This window comes from Monodelphis domestica, chromosome 7 (genome assembly GCF_027887165.1).
Source record: "Monodelphis domestica isolate mMonDom1 chromosome 7, mMonDom1.pri, whole genome shotgun sequence".
Lineage (NCBI taxonomy): Eukaryota > Metazoa > Chordata > Mammalia > Didelphimorphia > Didelphidae > Monodelphis > Monodelphis domestica.
In genome coordinates this window covers 131114185-131129571 of record NC_077233.1, presented here as the reverse complement: position 1 = coordinate 131129571, position 15387 = coordinate 131114185, and the positions used below count along the sequence as shown (strand labels likewise).

At 38.4% G+C, this 15387-nt stretch overlaps 1 protein-coding gene across 18 annotated transcripts in view; it reads right to left on the bottom strand.

The window, feature by feature from the left end:
- Window positions 1-13925, bottom strand: part of TBC1D24 (TBC1 domain family member 24) — a 43428-nt gene extending 29503 nt beyond the window's left edge. For 4 of the 18 annotated variants that reach the window (XM_056805478.1, XM_007499500.2, XM_007499507.2 and 1 more), the window contains exons 1-2: window positions 13816-13925; window positions 6622-6718 (exon numbers count right to left, since the gene is read on the bottom strand). The gene's annotated coding sequence lies outside the window, so the exon portion shown is untranslated. Of the gene's footprint in view, window positions 1-6592; window positions 6719-13245 lie in introns of all 18 variants that reach the window. The other 14 variants (XM_056805479.1, XM_016424226.2, XM_056805485.1 and 11 more) reach the window with 11 other exon arrangements.
- Window positions 13926-15387: the final 1462 nt, after the last annotated feature.

Below are 15387 nucleotides of genomic sequence, written 5' to 3'. Positions count from 1 at the left end.
CAATCCACTGAGCTACCCAGCTGCCCCCTCCTAATCATCCTTTAAAGCCTAACTCGAATCCTATTTCTTCTGTGAAGTTCCATGATCACACCACACCCTAAATGATAATGACCATTCCTGTAAGTCTTCACATAACACTGTTTTGTAATTATCTAATGCACTCCCTATCATAACATTGTGAGATAATATTTGTAAAGCACTAGATATAGTGCCTGGCACACAATAGATGCATTTATATACCTATATATGTATATGTGTATATAATGTATAATGTATGTATTTATTTTATTACTTTTTTGTGCTTTTTAATTACTTTATATATTAAAGTTATTAGTTGATAAATACATTGTTCCCTTTCCTTCCCTCAGTATAATTATCTGTGCTAGTAACAATCCCAAATCACTAAATTTGAGAATTGGAAGATATTTCAGTTCCCATTCAGTTCAACCTATACATGAAAGAATTCCTGCTCTAACATATCTACAAGCAGTTGTCCAGCTTATACTTGAAGATTTTCTTTTTTAAAAATCCCTTACCTTCCACCTTAGAATCAATACTGTATACTGGTTCCAAAGTAGAAAAGTGGTAAGGGATATACAATGGGAATCAAGTGAGTTGCCCAGGGTCACAACAGAGAAGGAAGTGTCTGAAGCCAGGATTTCCTTTAGGTCTGGCTCTCAATTTTCTGAGTTGTTAGCTGCCCCTTGCTTGAAGATTTTCAAGAAGGAAAATTCACTACTTTTTGTAGCAAAGCATTCTACTTCTGGGCAACTTTAATTATCAGGAAGTTTTTTTTCTGACATCATGCCTAAATGGTTTCTTTACAACCTCTACCCACTTCTGTTGCTTGTGGTGCTAGCCTCTGGAGTCAAACTAAACAAGTCTATTCCATCCTCCTCGTGACAACTCTTCAAATACCTAAACAAAGTTATCCTGTACTCTCCGAATCTTCTTTTCTTCAGTTTAAACATGTCCAATTCTCATGTCATGAACTCAAAGCCCTTCACAATCCTAGCGGCTCTCTTCTGGACTCTCAAGATTAAACTGATACCCAGAACTGTACACAATACTTCAGATTGGATAGGTCAAGTGCTGAGCACAGTGGGATTATCATTTCTCTGTACTTGGAATCTAAGCCCTTCCTAATGCAACTCAAGATTATACTAGCTTTTTGGGCTGTTCATATCACACTGCTGACTCAAACTGAGTTTACAGTCCACTAAAACCCTCAGGTCATTTTCAGAACTGCTGCTTATCCATGCCACTTTCACCTTATATCTGTACAGTTAATTTCTGGCCAGATTTTACATTTTGATCTACTGAATTTCCTCTTATTAGAATCAGTCCAGTGCTCTAGCCTAGAGGATCAAACTCACTCTTCCTGGCCACATCAGATTAAAATGCAATTGGAAAATTAAAATGAAAAAACAAAATAAATAAAAATACAATATAATAATGTTAATTTGTGGTTTTCTAAGTCAATATATGGCCTTCAGGTTTCCTATTCTACCTGACTTCTCTAGCCTGTTAAGATCCTTTTGGAACCTGCCTTTCTCAGTGTTTGCTATCTCTCTCATCTTTGTGATCAGCAAATTTCATGAATATATCATTTATGCCTTTATCCAAGTCATTGGTAAAAATGTTAAAAAACAGTACAGGGCCAAGAAGAGAGCTCTGAGGCATTCTACTTCTTTCACATTGACATTGAACTATTAACAATTACTCTTGAAATATTGATATCCATTTTGTCCTGAATCTATCTGTTTTTATCATCTGATCCTTATCTTTCCATCTTCTCCAAAGGAATAGTATGAGATGCTTTGTCAAGAGCTTTGCTAAAATGTAAGTTAACATATATACAGTATCCCTTTTATCACCTAGTTTAATAAACCTGTCAAAAATATGACAATTTTGTTCTTGATGAAGTCATTATAGTTTTCTATAGCTGCCACTTCCAAATATTCACCATATTCACAAAGGATCTTTTTGAAATTATTCTCAGGAATGGAAGTCAAGTTGACAGGCCTATAATTTGTAGACTTTGTTCTCTTCATTTTTTGAAAATCAGGACAACATTTGCTCTTCTCTAATCTTGTGGTAACTCCCACTTTTCCATGTTGTTTTTTTTAAACCCATACCTTCTGTCTTCATATCAATTCTAAGAGAAGAGTGGCAAGGGCTAGGCAATTGGGGTTAAGTGATTTGTCTAGGGTCACAAAGCCAGGAAGTATCTGGGATCATTTGAACCCAGGTCCTCCTGACTCCAGGCCTGGTGTTCTATCTACTGTGCTACCAAGCTGCCCCTACCATAATCTTTTAAATAGCATTGACCATGGCTTTGCAATCACATCTGCCAATTTTTTTTAGGACCTAAGGATGTGATTCATCTGAGCCAGGTGACTGGAATTTATCAAAAGTAACTAAGGACTCTCATACTATCTTATTTATCTTGATTATCAACTCCCTATTAGTCATTTTTGTTTTGTTATCTCCAGTATAAAAACCATTCTCCCTGACAAAGAAAAAAGAAACAAAACCAGAATTGAGCAGATCCACTTCCTTGCTGTCAGTGGTCATTATCTACTCAATCACTCAGTCAAAAAGCATTTAAGCACCTTCTATGTGCTAGGCACTGTGCTGGAGATACAAAGAAAGGTAAAAAAAAACAATCTTTGTTCTCAAGGAGCTCACAATCTAATGAGGGAGCTAACAAGCAAATAACCACAAACCAGCAAGCTATATACAGAATAAATAGGAAATGATTAACAAGGGGAAGGCACTAGAGTTAAGGGGGATTGGGAAAGGTTTCCTGTATAGGTGGGATTTTAGCTGGGACTGGAAGGAAGCCAGAGAAATCCAGAGCCAGAAGAAGAGAGAGAGAATTCTAGGCATGTGGGCCATCCAAAGAAAAGAAGTCCACTCCAAGCAAAGTCACTTCAAAGTTACTCCATCCAAAATCATATCACTTCTTTGATCCTCCCTTTTTTTTCCCAATATAACTTTAAAAGTATTTTTTTGTGGTCATTAGCTCATCAGCTTCCGGTCATTCTGAGGTTTAATATAACTGATACTTTTTACAGGACTATGCTACTTTCTTATACTCACTTTTTGTTACTTGGTTTTGCTTCCATCTTCTGTACATTTCTTTTTAAAGTTATTTTAATTTTTTAAAAAAATGAACAAAATTTATTTTCTCCCTTTTTTACCTCACTCCATTAGGTAAAAAGGAAATTAAAAAAAAAAAACCACCCTTGTAACAAATATTCATAGTCAAGCAAAACAAATTCTCACATTGGCCATATCCAAAAAAATATACATTTCATTCTGTACCCTGAGCTTATCAACTCTCTCAAGAGGTGGGAAGCATGCTTCATCCTGTAAGGGGTTAGAAATGCAAGGGTTAATATAACAGATTGGACTAGATTATTTAAGAATAGGGTCACCAGGAATTTAATCAATTCCAAAATGATTTTTGTGTAACAATTTATTTATAAAATTTAGAAAAAGTGAAAGTAAGCAAATCAGAGAGAGGATAGGGTAAGATATCTAACCCACACACTAAGTATTTTGCTCTGACCCCTGGCTCAACCCAGGCAGGGCTAATTAGTCCTTAGCTGGTAGGGCCTCAGCCTTGAGCTGAGGACCTGGGGATGCAGGAAGCCTCTCTGAAGAGGGTAGGCCTCTCCTGGGGCTAGTCCCTTCAGAAAATCCAGGAAAGGAGCCAGCCTTTTTTTTACTCACCCCACGTGGTAGTTCTAAGAGGAAAAGTCCAAGAGCAGTCTGAGATCTCAAGCTGGAACTCCTTCAAGATCAAGTTGAAGGAGAAAAGACCTAAAGACTTCTTTATAGGAAGTTCTTGGCAATTCTAAAGACCATTTCTTTTTGTCTCTTCCTTCTGTTTTACATGGACCAATTATAGCTAAAGCTTTGCTTAGGACTGCCCAGAGGGCAGTCAGTAGATTCTGATTCACCCACTATCAGACCTCCCCCACTCAAGTGTAAGTGGGATGTATATGCTTCTGGTGATTAAATCTAAAAATGGGCTGGGGAGAGTTAATTTAATCTTCACAATCCATGGTCCACTGGAGTTATGATTGGCCATTGTTCTTATGTCTTTTAAGTTCTTTGTCTTTTTAATGTACATTTCTATTTTTAAAATGAAAACTGGTATGTGAATTTACTTTGTAACTATACAGTCTCCTTAACTCCATGAAATTAAGTGAAAATTGGGAAAATCAAACTGATTCTATTTTATTATTGATTTCATTCTGTATCCTCACTGACATTTTGGTAACTGTTTAAGTCACGTTTCATTTGTCTCAGAGGTTAAGTTTTGAAATTCAGCTTTTAATCATATTGTTTTTCATGTCTGTGATACTTCAAACTGTGTAACTAATAATGTGTTTTCCCCATCTATGATGCTACAAGTTTTGGGACCAATTATATTGTTTTCCCCATCTATGATGCTGTCTTCTAACTTTTGAATGTTCTTTTTGTCTGCAAACATGATCTGCCTGTCCTTATTCAAGGTCTTTTTGTTTGCTTAGTTGTTGCTTTACTCAATGAACTGGACATGCTTAGAACTATGTGCCTTGGTTTAGTTTAATTTCAATCTAGACCCAGGGAATGTGGCTTATCCAAGTCTTTCACATCCACTTATTATCTAGTATAATATTTATATGCAGTACATACTTTATAAATAAAAGTAGAGAGGATGATCAAAATGAGTAGGATTAATATGAGATCTTTTGGAATATTCAGTTAGATTTTAAAGTGGTGGATGATGAATGAGAGAAGATAGACTAAAGCTGGGGGGGAGAAAGAGAGAAAGAAAAGAGTGGAGAAAAGGAAATAAAAGAAAGGATTACAGATTTAGAATTGGAAGAAAACTTTAAATGGTCATCCAGTTCAACTCTGACATTTTACAGTTGAGTATGTCAATGCTCCATAACAGGTTCAATGCCTTGGTGAAGGCTACATTGACATTTAAACCCAGATCTTTTGACTGAAAGTCCAATGCTTTTTTTCCCATTGCACTACACTGCCTCTACATTACTCTTTTCTATAAAAATATTTGTGGTAGTTCTCTTTTTGATAGCAAAGAACTAGAAGCTAAGGTTGGGATAAGGAATAGGTGTCCACCAGCTGAGGAATTGCTGAAGAAAATATGTCATATAAATGTAAAGTTGAGCCATAAGAAATGGCAAAAGTTGATGGTTTCTAAGAAACCTGGGAAGAACTGATAAAGAGTGAACAAAATCAGGAGAACAATTCATTTATAACACCTTACAAGAACTCTGATCAATGTAATAGCTAACCAGAATTTGAGGCACAAATGACAAGGCATGTTATATAAATCCTGATAATCAGGAGATGACAGACTTAAGGTACAAAATAAAAAAACACATTTTAGACAGGGGTAATGTTTTGCTTGACTTGGCATACTTGTTATAAAAAGGTTTTGTTAACCATTAGGGAATCAGGTCTCTTCCAAAAGACTGAGATAGTATAGGGGAGAGTGTGCCCACATGTGCTGTGTACAGGGAAAATATTTCTATTCTTGCTATATCTTCACAAAAAATGTTGTTCAGTAAAAAAAAAAGGTTTTGTTCTTCATTTTCCTCATTTGAGGGAGAAGTGAGGAGAGAAAGAGGGACTAGGGATAAAATTGTCCAAAATTGAGAAAGAAAAAGAAAGTATTATTGAAACACAATTTTTGAAATTTTCAGAAACTTTGAAAGAAACATGTTGAATTTGTTACATAAGTTAAAAAGAAAAGTTGTACATAGAGATTTGCAGTTTCACTCTCTTTGTTATATACTGTATATATGGAAATTCTCATTTTAGTTGGGTTTATTAAATTCAGAATTAAAAGGGGGAGAATCCCATTATATTATTATGGAATATCCATTTTAGGATTAAATTATGAGAAGTTAATTATAGGCAACAAATACAGATTGTTAATGCATACACAATTAAAAAGGTCCTGCTGATAAAGAATCTATCTTTTAGATTAGAAAAGATGAAAGCAAGAAAAGAAACAAACAGAAAACTGCCTCATGCTTAATTCTCTTCCATCTTAAAGAACAAAAAGCTTCCAGTAAAAAAGGCTGTGCATATTTAGGGATCTTTGGAGATGAAAGATTCAGAACAGCCAAATATAGAGTAAACAAAGCCTTAGACACCTCACAAAAGACTATGCCTGGCCTGGTGAACTACTTTAGTACAGGAGAAAAATTTCCTCTCTGGGCAATGAAGAAGTACTTTCTTATGGCAAATGCCAGAATGAAGAAGACTGCTCTGGAAAGGAAACAATAAGTTCTGTCAGTTATGAGAAGCTTGATGTTCACGTGTATAAGACTGATACATGCTGTTTCAATGCAGCAGCATAAGCTATAGAAATTTTTCAAATATTAATAATGATTAGAATTCCACAGTAACTACCAAGTAGCTAATTACTATGGAACTCAATCCCTGGTCCTTCAAGGGTAGCAGACAATGAGGGCCACGTGCCAGGTACAACATAGATATAACCACTAATGAGATGTTAGTCACAGAAAATGCAGGGTTGCCACAAGTAGGAAGTTCATACCAAGGTAAGGAGAGAGCTAATATCCAAACCTGTTGGGAGGTACACAGGATCCAAAACTGGAAATGGTGGTTGAACCTCAAGCCCATGGTGCTCAAAGAAACAAAATCTTCCTGGTCTTCTGGAGATCTATAGACAAGTAACAAGGAATATGCTCCCAGTAAATAATTCTATGACTGCAAGAATTACCAAAGTTCCTTGGCTTTCATATCACATCTAACTCTGGACCCTATTCACCTTGCTTCATATTCCTTCTTTCTCCTACATTCTCTTTTTTTCTTCCCAAGGCAGAAAAGTGATAAAAGCTAGGCAATTGGGGTTTACATGACTTGCCTAGGGTCACATAGGTAGGAAATGTTTGTAGTCACATTTGAACCTAGGACCACCTATGTCCAGGTCTGATCTTCTCTATTCACTGAGCCAGATAGCTGCTTCCTTTCCCCTATATTCCTTTTTTTTTTTAAACCTTTACCTTCCATCTTAGAATCAATTCTGTATATTGGTTCCAAGGCAGAAGAATGGTAAGGTTAGGCAATGGGGGTTAAGTAACTTGGCCAGAGTCACAGAGTTATAAAGTGTCTCAGATATAAACCCAGGCCGACTGTCTGGCTCTCAACTGACTAAGGCACCTAGCAGCCCTTTCCCCCAATATTCTTAAAAATCAAGGACAACAAAATCCATCTGAGAATTACTTCTTAAATACTGATTGATATGTGAGTATAAAAAATGACTACTTAAAAGGCAGAAATTATCTTTCAAGCCTAGATACAGTGGTACTTAAAGTTAAATTGTATCCTCTGGAAGATGGAATCTGTGACATGTACCAAAGTGTGATAGTATTTTTCCGGTTGATTTTAAATCATTTGCTAAAAGAAGCACCATCAGCTATCACCTTTTAAATCTATGATGGCAATGTTGGGATACATGTTGCAAGTTCCGAAGCAATACAAACCTATGGGAGAAAAAACAGACGTGTTTTTTCTCCCCCATATGTAAGATATCAGACTTATAGGTTCAGGCACTGAGTTTAGTTGTTCCTTAGCCTACCAAATTAGCATCTTTTAACCATTGCCCAGCATGGCCTAATGCGGTGATGGTGAACCTATAGCACAGGTACCAAAGATGCCACACAGAGTGATTTTTGTGGTACATGCCATGCACAGTATGCCCCACCCCCCCATCTAAATTGTTAGTAGAAAGGTAGAGACTTGGGCAGAGCTGTTCCCCTCCCTCTCTCCACTGTGCCTGATGACATTTTTTCACATCACCCACCCCTCTGCCCAGCAGCCCAATGGGAACCCTTTCTCCTTCCCCTGTGTGGAGTAAAGGGGAGAGGCTTGGCACTAGGTCTCTGGGGTTGGGGCTAGGCATGGCACTCGTTCTGGTGACTCTAGTTTCCTTGGTTAATGAGATAAATCAGTTTCTTAGCAAGAGGTGCCTCTGAGGAGAGAGATGATTTTATGTGTATTATCCTCAGGCTTCAATATGTGATTTATTCTGGTATAATCCAATGTCCATACAGGTAACTCTGCTTCTACAAGACAAGGAAGACAAAAGCCAACTAATCCTAAAAATTCACTCAACCTTTTTACTTTCTCCCCTTTACCTGCCTTCCAAAGAAAGTAGTGATGATTTAGTTAATATTTATATGGTATAGCAAATGGAACTACCACTAGATAGTACATTAGAGTGTACTCTATATAATGTACTAGATAGTACATTAGAGTACTAGAGTACATTAGAGTGATCAAGAGGCCAACAGCAGGAAAATTTAGGGATGGGAGAAGCCAGTAATAGGAACAAAATTGATTAGGATAAGGAATATAATAGATCCCAGAAAAGCTGGCCTGATATCATGGTAGAATAAATTTCCACTAAGATAAAATAAGATCATAGAAAAACATATAATTTTTGGTAATGGAGTATCAGGGCATAATTAAAATCTTGAATGTAGAAGAAAAACAACAAAGGAAAATGAGAGCTGAAAGATTCCCCCAATATTGCTATAAGACAAGCTTCTATGAAACAGAGTTTGCATCCATGGTACATGTTTTATAATGAGGCTGGTGGATCCTTGAGTTCTTTTGAGATTTGAGATCCTTTGAGAGTCCTGAGCTACAACTGGGCTAAAGTGGATCAGGTATCCATCACTCATTTTTCAATAATATGGTAGCCCTAAAAGAGTAGGAAACCACCAAGCTGCTTAAGAAGAGGAGAAGTGGTTCAAGTTAGAAACAAAACAGTCAAAATTTCCATGATGATCAACACTAGAACTGGAACCATGAGTGGATGCTGTACTTCTAACTTGGGCAAGATAGAAAGACTCAGCCTCAGGGAGAAAACAGGGGAAGGGATTGATAAAACTTGGGAGAATTTGCATAGGGTTATTGGCTTAAGATGAGGGTAGTCAGGTGGAACAATGAAAAGAGTGCTAGGTCTAGAGTCAGAAAGACTTGAATTCAAATCTGACCTCAGACACTTAATTAGCTGCTTGAACCTGGGCGAGTTATATAACCTATTTGCCTTCGTTTCTTCATCTATAAAATGAGCTGGAGAAGGAAACCACTCTAGCATCTTTGCCAAGAAAACCTCAAAAACTCAAATGGCTTCATGAAGTCGAACACAGCTGAACAACAACAAAACTGACTTAAGAATTGACGCTGTTTCTAAATCAATACCCCAGTGCTAAGGTCAAGATGACCTCAGCCACAGACAAAGGATTAGCCAAGGGGCTTCTGAAAAATATCCAGAGGTGTTGTTATATAGTATTTCTGATAAGCTCAGATTCAAAAAGAACTTTTATAGAAGATAGAAGGAGGGCATAAAACCAAGACTAAGCACAAAAGCAGGGACCTGTACAAACTGTCAGGAAGACTAAAGTCCAAAATGGTTGAAGGCCTGTGTTGTTGGGGACAAAAGCAATAAGGAAGGAATAGGCCTGTGATGGGGCAATCTTAGCAGATGGCAGGGAGAAAGCAGAATTACTCAACTCTAATTTTTCTTGTTTTATCTATCAAGAAGAATGATCTCCAGATTGGAAAAGATAGAACAATAAAAGTCAAGAGAGAACTGAAATCTAAGATAAGTAAAGAGATAATAAAAAGGCACTCTCTAGTTATTCTAAATAAATTCAAGTACCTCGCTTGAACAAATTATAGATAACTGTTGAACTATTGTATGTTATCCCTAAACATGCCATTGGAGATTGGCAAATAATATCCAAATAATCAAATATCTCAGCTTCTGCAACTGTAGCTAGATTAATTTGATATCCAGCCTCAGCAAAATTTTATAATTGGATAGATTTAAGACTAATTGAAAGACCTACCCCAAAATCTCAAGTTGAAGGACCATCTCTAAGTATTGTGTGAATACTTATATCCCTAACCCATTTCTTGGGTCAACATGCTTATTAATGACTTAAGAAATGAATAGCATACTTTAAAATTTTGTGAACTGCCCTGGCTTGAGAGACATAGCTAATATTTGGATAGTAGAATTAGGATCCAAAAAAATAAGACAGATTGGAGCAATGGAGCAAAATTTATTAAAAATGAATGTAAGGGGGCAGCTGGGTGGTTCAGTGGATTGAGAGCCAGGCCTAGAGGCCGGAGGTCCTAGATTCAAATCTGGCCTCAGATACTTCCTAGCTGTGTGACCCTGAGCAAGTCACTTAACCCCCATTGCTTGGCCCTTACCACTCTTCTGCCTTGGAGTCAATACACACTACTGATTTTAGCACAGAAAGGTAAGGGTTTAAAAAAATTAAAAACAACAACAACAAAAAAAACCCACCCCAAAGATTTGTCCAGTATTGACTCTAAGATGGAAGGTAAGGATTATTATTATTTTTTTAAATGAATATAAATGCTTACACAGTTTTAAAATATCCATTGTACAAGAATGAATGCTAAAGATGTAGCTAGGCAGCAATTCATGTGAAAAGAGACCAGTGGGTTTAATGAACTTCAAGGTTAATATTAATCAGCTCAACTGCTTGCAAAAAAAAAAAGGAAGTGGATTCTTGGATCTGCAATAATAGAAATAAAGAGTGTCTAGAATAAGGGAGGTGACAACATCATTGTGCTCTATGTTAGTCAAACTAATTGTGTTCCCTTTTAGGCACCATATTTTAAAAAGTATGACTAAAGTCAGGTGACTCAAAACCATGTTTTTAAAATATCAATTTAAGGAACTAGGGATATTTGGCTTAAAAGAACAAATTCTGATAAATGAAGGCACTATCACAGAGAAAAATTTGTTATTTTGTTATAAAAATTATTATATATACAAAAAAAGTTATTTTGCTTAGCCCCAGAGACAGAAGTAAGTCCAACAGATTTCAGAAGTATAGAGACACAAATTAGCTCCAAATTGGTAAGAATTTCCTAACAATTAGAGTTGTTAAAAAACGGAATGGATTATCTCATGGGGTAATGAATTTTCCATCACTCCTGGAATATGGGCAGTGGTTAGATGTTTACTTGACAGGAACCTTAAAGTGAAAATTCATTTAGGCAGTTAAGTGGCTCAGTGGATAGAGAGCTAGGCCAGCAGATGGGAGGTTCTGGGTTCAAACCTTCCCTCAGATTGTGTGTGTGTGTGTGTGTGTGTGTGTGTGTGTGTGAGAGAGAGAGAGAGAGAGAGAGAGAGAGAGAGAGAGAGAGAGAGAGAGAGAGAGAGAGAGAGAGATTCATCCAAATGGCAAAGAATTAGACTAGATTGCTGTTTACAGGCCCATCCTACCATAATTCAGTGAAACAATCTGAGATTAGCTAAAATGCACAAATGCAGTGTGAAATCTATAGAAAGATATTAATTGCAAGGAATCAGGGTACTAAATGAAACATATGAAAAGCTTTCTCTATAATTGAAATGGAAAATCCAAAGTAAAGGCCTTATAGGCCTGACAAGACAGATTTAAAAAGATTAAGTAAAAGGACCCAAGAAGAACAGAGAATAAAGATGCAAAAAGGCCTAACTACGAGCCCCTACTTCAACCTGTGCAGGTCACAGAACAATAGGACCCTTTAAAAGCAATCATTCCTGGAACTAATTTTATCATTAATAGGCATACAACACCAAAATGAATAAAAGCCTGCTAACAATTTATCAAATAACTAGCCATTACCAGTGTCAGACCAAGGATAGGAAGAAGAAATTCAGGATGAGGTAGGAAAGAATAGGAAACTCAATGTCAAAAAGCATCATCTCCCGGTCTCCAGAGTGACTTCCATTTTAGCAAGGACAATAGGATCAGTACGAGTTTAAAGTCTGGCTAAGGCAAAATTTCCCCTTTGAGAGCTTCTACTTAAAAATTATCAGATCTTGGTGTCTCAGTGAATTGAGAGTCAGGCCTAGAGATGGAAAGTTCTGGGTTCAAATCTGGCCTCAGACACTTCCTAGCTGTGTGAACCCTGGCTGAATCACTTAACCCCCAGTGCCTAGCCTTAAAAAAAAAAAAAAAGAATGATTAGATAAATTTGTCCAGTCTTCAAAGGTTACCAAGAGTTTCTGGTACTGTGCCCACATCTAGGAATGCTAACAGTATATACATAACGGATGACAGCAAAACATTCTTAAGACCAGTGAATCTCAGCTTTGTGGAAGCTCACTGACTCAGGAAATTTCTCTAGATTCTAGCATCCAAAGACACTGCTGATTGAAATATGAAGTTCTCAAAATTCTCTCACCTCCTCTGGCTAACACTTGACCCTTCTTCCCTGAGAGGGTAGGGAAGAGCATAAACCCAAAATAAAATATGCAAGTTAAATCAAGGAGCAACTCTGATCCTGAGCTGCTTTGTTTCTCCTTTGGCACCTAAGAGTAGGCCTCTCAGAGATGTGATTTTCATTGGTATTTGCCTACCTAAGTGACTTCTTTTTTGCTACCTTGAAAGACCTACCTATATCCCTTAGGGTGTTTATTTTTTTTAAAAACCCTTCAGGTTTAATCTTGCTTTAGCTCTCATTTCCTTGCTCCAGATCAAGCCATCTGCTTCCTCAATCTCCCACTCAGCCCCAGGTCATTCTTTTATCTCTTCCAGGAGGCTCTAAACATAAATCACTGGGGAGTTCATATCTACTCAACTTCTATTAAAATCTGAGCAATTCCTAGAATAAGACCCTCATTTCTGAGCTTAAAAAAAAAAAAAGGAACTCTGCTCTGTAAGGTACTAGAAGATAGGTGACAACAGTTCTCAAAGAGGGAGACAGTGGTTTCATTTAATGATGGAGATCCACTGCTTAGGTCTCCAACCTTAGAGTAAGCACTAGATATAGTAACCTGTCCAAGGGGTTTCCCCACATCTGCAGATAAGGAGTTTAGTATTGTCTTTTAAGGACATCACAAGAATAAGCCCTACCCTATGACTAATTCTTCAAGGGCAGTTGGTCATGATGTCTGACCACTCATACTTGAATCAACCTCTCTCAACTTGGGAGGCCCCTAGAGATTGGAGAGATTCCTTGCTTTTTTTGGTAATTAAACCTATAAGTTTCAGAGTCGTGTGAATACCCAGAAGCAGCAGTCTTGAGGAAATAACATATGACCTGACCTGATAGGTTATCGGACTGCAGTTATTTAACTGCTCAAGCCTGTTGATTCAAAGCCTCTTTTCCCCTTTAGGCTATTGGACAAATACTCATAACACTCACCCAGAGCTCCTTGGATTAACCCGCACTTGTCACCCGTGTTTCCACAACAGACCCTGGCCAGGCACAGGGTTTGGACGATGTTTGGCCCCATCTGACAGTTCTGTTCTGCTCTGTCATGGACTCTCTCGCCTCAGACAAATGAAGACCACCCCATACCATTCCGGTCCTAATCACCTGCTCCGTGGGGTACTGCCTCCATTACCAAATCCAATCAGCATTTGAAAAATGGGGGTCACCCCTACTTCTCATCCGAGTCCCGACCTCCTCTCAAGCTCCCCCTACACCACAGGCTCCTCATATACCCCTCCTCTCAAGGCAACTCTCTTTCCCCCCACCCCGTGCTCCGAAACGCCCCCTTTCCTCTATAACTCCCTCCTCCCCTCTCCCTACGAGGCCTCCACATCCCCCCTCCAAATCTCGCTGAAGCCCCCGGTTTCCCAAAGCATCGCCGCCCCTAGACAATTCATCACATTTTCTTTCTGCCTCTTTCTCTACCCTCTCACTAGCGTCTGGAGCCCTTAAATCCTCAATGCCAAGACCCCCTGTCCCTTAGCACACCCAGCGCCTCACCCAGCTCCAAAGGTCCGCTTTCACCCCAGCTCTCCGACCAACAGCGGGTAGCGCGATTGCGCAGGCGCCGTTTTACCTGGCTCCTCCCCCTCCCCGCCCCCTGCCGCGCACGCGCCGCCCACGAGCTCTCAAAGTCAGCCCGAATACCTGGCCTTGAGCATGCGCATCACTCGACCGCTGCCCTTCACTCGTCTGTGAAGAGAGCATGCGCGGCGCTGCTGAAGCCAGCCTCTGAGAAACGGTGGGGGGGATGGTGGGGTTGATGTGTTAAGGGTTGTTAGTTAAGGAGTTAGTAGTGGGGACTAGGTGGGTGGGACTAGGGACACTCAATGGGATTGGGGAAGGTATAGACCTCTCTCAGAAAGCTGGCTCTCGTCCTGCCTCCAAAAGTTCCTGAAGGAACTTTGACCCTCCAGCTGGGGCTGTATGATAAGAGAAGCCAGAACGGGTCTTAGACCTGGAAAACCTGAGTATGCTATATTTTAGCAATGTAATTTTCAAGAAATCACTTAACCATTGTGGCCTTCTGTTAGTTCAGAAAGTGAGGTGAATACTTCACCCTTTTCTGAATCATGGACCTCATTTTGTAGTCTGATACCTATGGACTGCTCAGAATAGTTTTTTAAATGCATAAAATAAAACACATAGGATTACAAAAGAAAAAATTATATTTCGATGCAGTTATTAATTTTTTTTGTTTACAGACCCCCAAGTTAAAAATAGTCTAACTGATCACATAGTTTCCTTTCTAGCTTTAATACCATATACCCATCTCAACATGTAACATCCCTGCCTAATCTTTCTTCTCCTCTTGGCCTCTTCATTTGCTCTACAAACATTTATTAAACTCTCTTCACATCAGGTACTTGGTTCAAAACAATGAGGTAGGATAAGTGAATATGGCACATTCTATTGCCAAGGACCTCCATTTTTATTTTGTCTTTGTGGTACCTAGCACAAAACCTGGAACAAAGTAGGTGTTTAATAAATGTTTGTTGGTTGATTAATAAGAGAAATAAAATTCACCCAGTCATGTAGGAGTATAAGTGTGGTATGTGCTAAAAGAGAGGTCTAGACAAAGCACTATGGGAAATTTGAGGAGAAAGTCAACTGAAGATTAGTAGCATAAGGGAAGGCTTCATGAAGGAGATGTTACCAAATCATGTGTTAAAGGAGAAGAATTTCAACAGAAAGAAACTCCATTCCAAGAATAGGAATACAATATATCACATGAGCAAAGGCATAAGCTGAGAATGAGCAGGACTAGATTTGGGGACAGCAAATTTGCCTGGAAAGATTATGTGAAGGAGAAAATATGAGATAGGGCTCGAAAGGTAGGTTGAAGCCAGTCTGAAGAGGATGGGGATCTAGAATTTATACTTTATTTCATGGGCCATAGAGAGCCACTGAAGATCTATCACCTAATCTGTTTCTGTTTCCATTATCCTTCACTGGCGTTTCCCTCTTAATCATCATAAAAGAATTTGCTGAAAATAACCACTGACCATTGCCCATAGGGAACATAATGCTTGAAGTAAGCAGTTTCTTTAGTGACCACATCTATGGAGAAGA